Below are 10,987 nucleotides of genomic sequence, written 5' to 3' on the forward strand. Positions count from 1 at the left end.
ACCCAAACTATCCATATGTCGACCCTACCCACCCTTCCCCTCTTCAGCTTCCCGCCCCTTTCGATCCATTGCCTCAATGGCAACAAGACCTCTTTCGAGGTCACTATACTTGGCCTCCGGGTTACACCGATGGTTGTGACCCACACGGAATCCCTCCAGACGGTTTCTCTTACGACACCGAGGATGATGGAGATGATGTCGAAGCCGGCCCTAGTGGCCACTAGCCCCACCTTGTTCTTTATTTCTCCCCTTTGCCCCCTCCTAATGTTTTAATTTAGCGCACCGCGGACGGTGCATTATTTTAGTGTGGGGGGTGTGTAAGAAGCAAAGGGATGTTTTTTTATAGTGTGGGGGGAGGCTTATCATCATGCTAGTGTGGGGGGGGGGGGATTTCATTGTAGGTGGTAGAGCTCTCATGGTCCAGTTGGCTTTATCATGTTTTGATGTTAATTTATCTTCTTGATTGTGATGATGACGTCTCTGGGTGATTTTGATGAGCTTTTACGAATGAATTTTCAAGTGTTTTGTAGGTGATGGCGCTCCTATGAATAAAAATCCAAACTCCCGATAGTCCAAATTTCCCTTAATCCATTTTTTTATCGTTTTATTTTATTTATATTTCATCATTTTGGTTAAAGTCTTAGTTTCCTTCTTTGATTTTTAACTTTTTTATTTATTTTTGTTTTATCTCAGTCGTTTCTTTCTTTTTGGCTCACTTTTAAATCTTGGAAATGGAGATAAAGGAAGTTAAGGGGCAAATCGAGCCCCCTCGGTGAGATTGCATAATTTATCTTGTCTTCATTTCAAGCAGCATTTGGTGAGACCTTTCCTCTCTTTTATTTTCTTTTTTTTTGGGTGTTTAGCTTAGGTTTAGCTTAGGCAGAAGTTGAATGGTTCGAGGATGTTTGCTTTTGGTTCTATGGAACCTGGGATCGTTGATGTTGTTATGAACGATCACTTGTATGACGATTGAGATTTAATTGGATTATATGCCTCGTATGTGAATCTTTTTTATTTCTTCCTCTTTCTTTTGTTCTGTTTTCCCCTTTTTGTGTTACAAGCATAATTATGACAATTTGAAATGATTTTTGATTTGTAATTTGCTTACTCTTTTGGATTGGTTTGCCTCTCTTGACGATGTGTCTTTGAATGCTTATCTTCCTAGTTGATGAGGGTTTACACGGTTTGAGAATGCTTTGGGTTTAATTAGACACATTGTAAGCTAAGGTAGCCTGGTTTAAAACTTTTGAGGACGTTTGAACCCCTAGTTCACGGGAAAGTGGTAAGATGGTGTTGCTCTTTATGGTGGATAGGATTCCCCTGATTGGTATTTGCTATATTTCTTATCCCGTGTGAGCGTCATTTGTTCTAGCCTTCATAATTCTTGTGAGCGGCATTTAGGATCCTTAACTATGCATATCTTAATCTTTGTGTTAGCGTCTAGCTCCCAAGATCGTGATCATATAACTCTATAGGAGGAAGAGGGCATTTCTTCTCATTTTTCTTTGTTTTATTTGTGTTTTGTTACAAATTTGTTTTTCATTTTTTACATTCACCCACTTGCTAACCAATTTGAGACTTATTTCCCCTTTCTTGACTTAGCCATATTACAAACCTATCGGCCTATGTTTTGCCAACCCTTGTAGTTAGTGAAACATTGGCTTATGAGGTTCGAGTTTGATAATGTTAAAATTGAGCAAGAAAGTTGTGTAATTTGGTTCAATTAAGGTTTTGAAAGATTATTCATGAAAAGAGTATGCAAAAAGGTTTGGCAAGAAACTTGAAACTCATGAAAACCAAGCAAAAAAAAAAAAAAAATAAGAAAAAAAAGTGAAAAAAATATGAAAAAGATTGAAGTAATGTGGTGTGGTTTGTTTTTAAAGGTTTTAAGTTTGGGAATAGGTTCAATTCTTAGGATGTTCTTGAGAAATGGCCACTCTTATACTTAACTTAGGAATTGCCACCAAAATTTTCAAATTGTTTCCCAACCTTAACCCCTAGCCATGACATTACAACCCTACTTAAGACCCTTGGATTTTAGAGGGGCGTGGTCAAAGAACGGTGGAGGGAGGTAGATTTCAACCCTATGGAGAGAGTATGCATAGTTGAGATGTCGGGATGTCCTTATGATTCCACATAAAAATTCTTTTTCCGGTTCCCTCGAGGAATCATGAGGAGCTAGCTAGGGGATGAATTGAAGCTATTGGAGAGAACGCAGACCGTCTTGGTTGGGGCTAGGGCGAAGAATGAAATCATGAGTTCTCTATGCTTAGCTTAGGTTTGGCTTTTTTAAACTTGAGCACCTTGGAACGTGTTTTCCCTTTTTGAATTGAGAAAGATAAGTATTCTTTGGTGCATTTATTTGCGTGTGAGTCCAAATGGAGCATTTCATTACCTTTAGGCTTGATTGGTTTTGCTAAAACCTTGTCATGTTATGTTTGTTGTGTTTGTCTTTTTGTTCCAATTTTCTTTGCTTGAGCACAAGAAAGAGGCAAGTGTGGGGGATTTTGATGAGTGGCATATATGCCACTCTTTTATCCTTTTTCTCTAAGGATCCTCCCCTAATTTGCACTTGTTTGGCCCTTTTTCTAAGCATTTATACCTAGTTTTGTTTCCTCTTTTTGTTTCTCCTTTATCTTCCTTTTTTTTAGTCTTCTCGCCTTCTCTTTATTTTGATTTCCATGCTTTTGTTTTATAGGTAGTTTGTGCCGAAAGAAAGAGGATTTCAAGGAGCCAAGCAAACTGTTCTGCGCGGGATGTTGTGTGGCTGTTATGCGGGCGCGCACCCTTGGCTGTGCGGGCGTGCACCCTTGGCTGTGCGGGCGCGCAGCCCAGTCAGAACCCACGCAACCAAGCTGAAGAAACAAAGCCAAACTAGAGAGTTTAAGTGACCTATTGTGCAGCTTCAGTGCGGGCACACGACTTGATGCGCGAGCGCGCAGGTTTACTGTGCGGGCGCGCTTGATTTCCCCATACCCTCAAAGTTGTGGCCGCGCACTATGCTTAGAGGGTGCACACTTCTATTGCGCGGGCGCGCATATGTCGTGTGTGGGCGCGCACCGCTGGGTTTCTGATTTCCTTGCGCCCTGTTGCCTAAGTTTCTTTCTTTTGGGGGGAGCCACATATATATATAGACGGGACTCTTTGTAATAGAGGACACTTAGTATTAATTCCATAGAATATTAGTCTAATCTAGAGAGAGAAAGTACATTGTTATTCAAGCATCCTTTATTGTATTCAACTTTGCTCAAAATCATTCAAGCAAGAATCCAAGTTTTCATCTTTCACTAATCCTTTCTTTAGTAATCTAATCTCCTTTCCTTGAGTATTATTTATTTGTTTTATTGTTGCTTATTATTGTTAATCTTATTAGTTAATCTAGTTGTTATTGATTTCATTGATTTTAATCATGTTTTGTTTTGAGTTCTTGAGTTTATTTCTAGTTTTGATATTATGTTTAATCTCCCTTCTCTAGGCTAAACTTTTAGCTAGGGGAAGGGGGTGGAAGATATGATTTGATATTGGATGAATGATGATGGTTGGATTGAACTTATTCCATAAATTGATGAAAGACATGATTTTTATTAGCTTGAGATTATTGTTGCACTCTATTTGATGTTTTCTAGTTTAAATGCATGAAAGTGATTTGAACTAGATTAAGATCATCTTTATTTTAATGAATGCATGAGATTGAGTTATTAAAGTGGAGTTTTTATGGATTGTGCTTCTTTATTCTCTTGGTTTGATTGTAACTAATAGGATTCATGAGAATGATCCTTATTGGTGTAGACCTCTTTTATTGATTTGCCTATACTATTGCATGAGACTAAATTGTTTAGGTAGAATCTTGTGTTCTTTGGCATGTGTTTCATGATAATCACCATTATTCCCCTCTTTCTAATCATATTGAACACCCCCGTATACCTAGCGTCGTCTCTCTTGATTTTAATCATCATTATCTTTGCTTATTTGTAGTTTTAGTGCTCTTTATTCAAAAACCAACAAAAACATTCCCCTTACTCTTGCATTAGTGAAAATGATGTTGAATGAGTGAGCTTCCTTACTGGTTTGACCCTTTACTTGCACCTATATTTGTATTAGAGTGGTTTAGGTATATAAATGATTAATTCGATTAGGGTAGTAGTTTAACGACCTATCTAACCCTTGATCAAGGAGCCTTTGGTTCTTGAGGATTCTCCATCTGGATGTTGTGTTCAAAATTGTAGTCTACCGAGGATCGAGCTCAGGCAATCCTCGGTTATCCAGTGTAGCAGCTGGTGTTGCCTGATGCATCCTACCAAGCTTTCATTGCATCTAGGCTTACTCCTTTCCCATATTTTGTTCCGGTTAGTATTTTACTATATATATTTTTTTCTTTTATTTTTGGAGCCTTGACTCTTTTATTGCGTTTTCAGCGAGTTGAGTTAGGTTGTTGGGTACCTCCTACAACGGAGATCATGTATACCGATGCTTTTAGATCAGTAATTCATGAGATTCTCCCATAAACAGAGGAAGAGGGCATACAGTTTGTTCTTGAGACAGTTGAGTCCGTATGTTTATTGTGTATATGTATTTGTTATTATATATGTATTTTTTTCATATACATTTGTTTACTTACTGTCCTTGTATTTTGGAACAGATATCGCGGGAGACCGTGAACGACATGATGAGGACTATGCGTGTTTTCCAAGCTGCTTATCAGAGAGTCCTTGTGGCTTTATCATAGGTGATGATGGGATGGTCGCGGTAACACTAGAAGAAAAAGTGGGATTAGCAACGGCCAAAGTAGTTGCAAATCCGTCGCAAAAATGGATTTTCGACGGATTTGCAACTACTTTGGTTTGTTGCCAAAGACCTCGTCGCAAATCCATTTCTACGACTAATTTTTTAATAGTCGCAAATTTAGCGACGAATTTGCAATGACTTTTTAACTGTCATTTACCGACCAACTTTCAAATTTTAGCAACCAAATCATTGTCCGTCGTAAAATATTTGCAACGGATTAGCGACTACAAAGACCAATTATTTAAGACTACTTTTGCGTCGGATTAGTAATTACAAGACCAAACTTTTGCGACTGTGATTTGGATAGTCACAAATTTTAGCGATGAATTTGCAACTGCCATTTAGGAACTAATTTTCAAATATTATTAATTAAATCATTGTCCATCGTACATAAAATATTTGCGACTTATTAGCGACTACAAAGACCAATGCTTTAAGACTACTTTTGAGACGAATAGTACAAAATGTGGTTATTTGCTCCAGAGCAAAAAATGGCTCAAAATAATACTTTATTTAAGCTTAATTAATATTTAATCAATTATATATATATATATATATATATATAGGGGAGGGATCCGGTAAGAACCTCTCCTTATATAAGAACCCAATCTTATATAAGAACCCCTCTTTATGTTCTAAACTTTTTTCGGCTTATGTTCTAAAGTTTTCCTATGTTCTAATTTTTTTTCTGCTTATGTTCTAATTATTTCATATATTCTAAATTATTTTTTCAGCTTACATTCTAAATTTTTTCATATGTTCTAAATTATTTTTTCAACTTATGTTTTAAATTTTTTCCTATATTCTAAATTATTTTTTCAGATTATGTTCTTAATTTTTTCCTATGTTCTAAATTATTTTTCATATGTTCTAAATTTAGCCTATGTTTTAAATTTTTTTTCCTATATTCTATATTATTTTTTCGGCTTATGTTTTAAATTTTTTCCTATGTTCTAAATTATTTTTTCAACTTATGTTTTAAATTTTTTTCCTATATTCTAAATTATTTTTTTCAGTTTATGTTCTAAATTATTTTTCATATGTTTTAAATGTTTGTTTGTTTATGTTCTAAATTTTTTTTTTCTATGTTCTAAATAATTTTTTTCAGCATATGTTCTAAATTTTTTCTTATGTTCTAAATTTTTTTTTCAGCTTATGTTCTAAATTTTTTCCTATGTTCTAAATTATTTTTTAGCTTATGTTCTAAATTTTTTCCTATATTCTAAATTATTTTTCATATATTCTAAATGTTTGTTTGTTTAGGTTCTAAATTTTTCATATGTTCTAAATTTTTTTTCCTATATTATACATTTTTTTTCCTTATGTTCTAAATTTTTTTTTCAGCTTATGTTTTAAATTTTTTTCTATGTTCTAAATTTTTTTTTCAGCTTACGTTCTAAATTTTTTCTTATGTTTTAAAAGTTGGTTTGCTTATGTTCTAAATTTTCCTATAATCTAAATGTTTTTCCTAAATTCTAAAGTTTTTCTTATGTTCTAAATTTTTTCCTATATTTTAAATTATTTTTTCAGCTTATGTTTTAAATTTTTTTTCTATGTTTGAAATTATTTTTTCAATTTATGTTCTAAATTTTTTCCTATGTTCTAAATTATTTTTCATATGTTTGTTTGTTTATGTTCTAAATTTTTCCTATGTAGTAATTTTTTTTTCCTATATTCTATATTATTTTTTCAGCTTATGTTCTAAATTTTTTCCTATGTTTTAAATTATTTTTTCAGCTTATGTTCTAAATTTTTTCCTATGTTCTAGATATTTGTTTTCTTATGCTTTAAATTCTTCTTCTTGTTTTTTTTTGGTTGTTGTAAATAGGTGCGTAGTCCTGGAGTTGATATAAATATCCTATGTGTTGCCCCTAGACATGCTACGCGAGAGCTAAGATATAACTTTTGTCTGCTTCTATACTTTTTCCATTATTTTTTGCTACTTTAGTGCCCCTTAACTTGTTATATTTTACTGGATATAGGAAGATTTCTTCGAAGAACTCCATTAGATGCTTTCTGAGATGCCTGAGGTTACAAAGTTGCACCCTGTGCCTGATGCTTTTGTCCCGGTGATGAGATTTAAGTTCAATGGGGTGTCCATAGATCTTCTTTATGCAAAATTGTCGCATTTGAGTTTCTACATTGCATGTGATTGTTTTCCTCGGCTTCTATGGGAGGGTGTTGATTTATATTAAAAACCTATTAGCTCAAGTGGTAGAGCACTATGCAAATGCATAGTTGATATAGGTTCGAATCCTACATAGGCAATATTTATAAATAACTATATAAGAAAAACTTTAGAAAATAGGTAGTAAAAGTTTAGAACATAAAAAAAAAAAAAAAAAAAAAAAAAAAAAAAAAAAAAAAAAACCTTTAGAACATAAGTAGACTGAATTTAGAACATAGGCAAAAGAATTTTGAACATAGGAAAGAATATTTTAAACATAGGAAATAAAAACCGTTAGAACATAGGTAGAAAAAATTTAGAATATAGGAAAAAATTAGAACATAGGTTGAAAAAATTTAGAACACAGGAAAAAAAACTTTAGAACATAAGTAGACTAAATTTAGAACATAGAAAAAAAAAAATTTTGAACATAGATAAAAGAATATTTAGAATATAGGTAAAAGAATATTTAGAACGTAAACAAAAAAAAAGAAAAAAAAAAGAAACTTTAGAACATAGGTAGTAAAAATTTAGAACTTAGGAAAAAAAAACTTTAGAACATAAGTAGACTGAATTTAGATCATAGGCAAAAGAATTTAGAACATAGGTAAAAGAATATTTAGAACATAAGAAGAAGAAAAAAAACTTTAGAACATAGGTTGGAAAAATTTAGAACATAGGAAAAAAAAAAAAAAAAAAAAAAAAAAAAAAAAAAAAAAAAAAACTTTAGTATATAAGTAGACTAAATTTGGAACATAGAAAAAAAAAAAATTAGAAAATAGGTAGACTAGATTTAGAACATAAGAGTAGAAAAAAATTTAAAACATAAAAAAAGAATTACAGAAATGCCATTACTAAAGGATGGTTTTAGATGGTTGGATCAAAACTAATAAATGGTTGAGATTGGTTCTTATATAAGATTGAGTTCTTATATAGAGGAGGGTTCTTACATGAGCCTTCCTCTATATATATATATATATATATATATATATATATATATATATATATATATATATATATATATAAGTTCAAAATCTAATACAATTTATGTTTATATTTTAAAAATACAGACTAGAATATGTTTATCATAATATAATCTAATCTCTGATAATGTAGTGTAGCGCATAAAATTGGCAGCAATGCTTTAATGGCAGTGCAGTAGTGGTAGCAACAACATGGTAATAACAGTAATAAGTGTGGTAGCATCAACATTAGTAGTAAGGTTGCAGCAGCAGGAGTAATCTCTTATACTTTGTTTAAAATTTGCTTTATTTTTTCAGCCACGGAATAGTGCATATCAAAAGGTCCAAAACCGCACCCCCGTCAATCTGTCATGACAGAAAGATAACATTTTAGACTTAATTCTACACTAGCAACACTATGATAGAATTTCCATAAATTTAAATTGCAATGCTTTTATAAAAAAATTCAACAATAAAACAACAGGCCACACCATCTTACACAGTAAGTTAGCTTGAAGCTACTTGTAAAAACAAAATATCTGTCATAGCTCTTTACAAAGCATAATTTCTTGCTAGCTAATCAGTAAGATTATAGAATGTTTAGCTAGAAAAAAATGGGATGAAAAATCTGAATCATTCAAAGACTAATCCACTGAATAAATATCTAATCATTTCTCAATGCCAATATGTAATCATTTCTCATTCTCTCCAAGCTCCAACAATATTACTATTACATACTCAGACTTTAAACAAGATATATGCAACTAAAAGAAAATAAGACACTAAGGTATACATGTGCATTTTCCAAGTACTTATCATAAACGAACATGGATCATATTATCCATAATCAAATAATAAATCTATACATATAATCAAAAAAAAGGAAATCAATAAAAATTGACATTAAGAAAACTATACCTTTTCATTGACATATTGGCATAACAAATATATTGACAAGGCTCTTTTCCAAAGCTACTCCCTTCCATTCTTCTCTTTAGGAAAGACTATCAGCAACTTCTTATACATGTTAAGTGCTACTTTGCCATCACACCAAACCTGCTCATATCACGAAAATAGTTATAAGATAATATCATGTCATATCACATCAATATATTAGTAGTGCTTATGATGTAATGTCCTCATTATAATTAACACGTAATTTCAAACACAACGGACAGTTTATGATATTCACATTGAGCTTATAATAGTTATCATGCTACATGGCTGCATAAATTTAATTGATTGGGAAAAATCGGGTGAAGAAAACAAAGGTTAGAGCAAAAATGTCTATGATCCAACACAATCGAATGAAACCAATGGTGTCATAATCAATCAATTTTATGAACTATATAAAATATGTAATTAGGAAAATGGTTAGGAATCGATCTCATAGGTGGACAATAATCTAGCCCTTGCTTCACTGCAATACATAGCAATAGCAGCAAAGCAACACAAATTAAAAAGAAAGAAAAAAACGGTAACAACTAGCCCTTGCACGACAATGGCAATAAAGATAATGCCTGAAATGCAATTTTGCAGCAAGCTTACCTTCATATTTTGTGTGATGACTGTATCACATCTTTTATATTCCTGAAAGTATATATGTGGAAAGACTAAGCTCACGCATCAGCATTTTAAACTTTGATCACTCGAAGATAATCTAATAAAGCTATTAGATAATTGAGCAATACATGTAACTATTTAGACGGGAACAACCTAAATATCAAATTTAGTTCCTAGGGAAACAATAGTATTCCGTTATCCAGTGGAAAAAAGAGTGTTCAAGCTCGTATCAATTTCTCAGCATAGACAAAAGATGATTTCAATAAAAAGAAAGTTATAAATATAAGTTATGAACATTACAACTTCAATACAAGGCTAAAAAGCTAACTTTTGCATTTAGAGTTCTAACACAAGCCTTTACCCACTTCTACAATATAACACCCGATATTGCATTGCTCAATATAGTATTGCAGCAAACATAACCTAGGCACAAACAGTCTACTACACACACTCACATTGAAATAACTTTTAGTAATAGCATAACTGTAATAACTTTTTGGTAGAGTTTTAAATGAATGGAAACATTATCCTATTCGTTGACATACTTGTCAACATAATAATTCAATTTAAAATACTGACAAGCTACAATCAACTTACCAGAAAGTACAATAACTATAATTTGATAAGACTTACAAACTTTCTTCTATACTTATTCAGATGTCTGGCTATCCGAAATTAGAAAATGCCTCACTAATACTACAATATACCAGTAAATGGAGAAACATGGAAGCAGATATAACCAGATCTTGAAAAGCTATACAGATAATACTTTGGGGAAGGTCATGTTGAAAACTTGCATCCAAACAGGATATTTACAATTAAACAACCAAGAAAGAAAATGCATCCCCACTCAACTAACCTACTTTTATTCTAGCCCCTAACCTGCTGCCTCACAACTCAATAAAAAAAACTAACACCACATCACGAGTTCATGACAGCAACCCAGCAGCAAATTAGGCTCAAAACAAAATAAAATTCAGATAAAAAAAAGAATTCAATTAGAACTAGCGATCCTCAATACTCAACCCTCTAACGAACCAGAATTTAGAGCAAAACAAGAAATCAGAGAAAAGGCGAATTTAATTAACTAATACCACATCATTGAAGACAACCAAGGCCCTGTTTGATACACCTAAATTTTGCTGAACTAAAATTATTTTTAATGAACTAAACTTATTTTTACTGAACTGAACTTAATTTTACTGAATTTAAATTATTTTTACTGAACTTAAATTACTTTAAATGAAATTATTTTTACTGATTTTCTATTATAATTTTTCTTTAAGAAAACTGAATTTAACTGAAATTATTTTTACTGAACTGAAATTATTTTTACTGAATTGAAATTAATATTACTAAACTGAACTTATTTTTACTGAAGTGAAATTAATTTTACTTAATATCATTTTTTTAAGGTGAAGAGAACAGGGCCTAAGAAAGAAAAAAGGGGTCGAAATAACTAGAATTAGGATTTTTACATTGAAAATAGTTAGGGATTTTTGCATACTCA

The 10,987-nt window shown here is 32.1% G+C and overlaps 1 long non-coding RNA gene across 1 annotated transcript; it reads right to left on the reverse strand.

Moving 5' to 3' along the window:
* Nucleotides 1-7,986: 7,986 nt before the first annotated feature.
* On the reverse strand, nt 7,987-10,652 carry LOC110711306. The gene is made up of 3 exons (XR_002509327.1): nt 9,463-10,652; nt 8,833-8,970; nt 7,987-8,280 (listed from the first exon to the last, which is right to left on the reverse strand). It is a non-coding gene; the product is annotated as an uncharacterized LOC110711306 (long non-coding RNA).
* Between the last annotated feature and the right edge of the window lie 335 nt (nt 10,653-10,987).

This window comes from Chenopodium quinoa, unplaced genomic scaffold (genome assembly GCF_001683475.1).
Source record: "Chenopodium quinoa cultivar QQ74 unplaced genomic scaffold, ASM168347v1, whole genome shotgun sequence".
Lineage (NCBI taxonomy): Eukaryota > Viridiplantae > Streptophyta > Magnoliopsida > Caryophyllales > Amaranthaceae > Chenopodium > Chenopodium quinoa.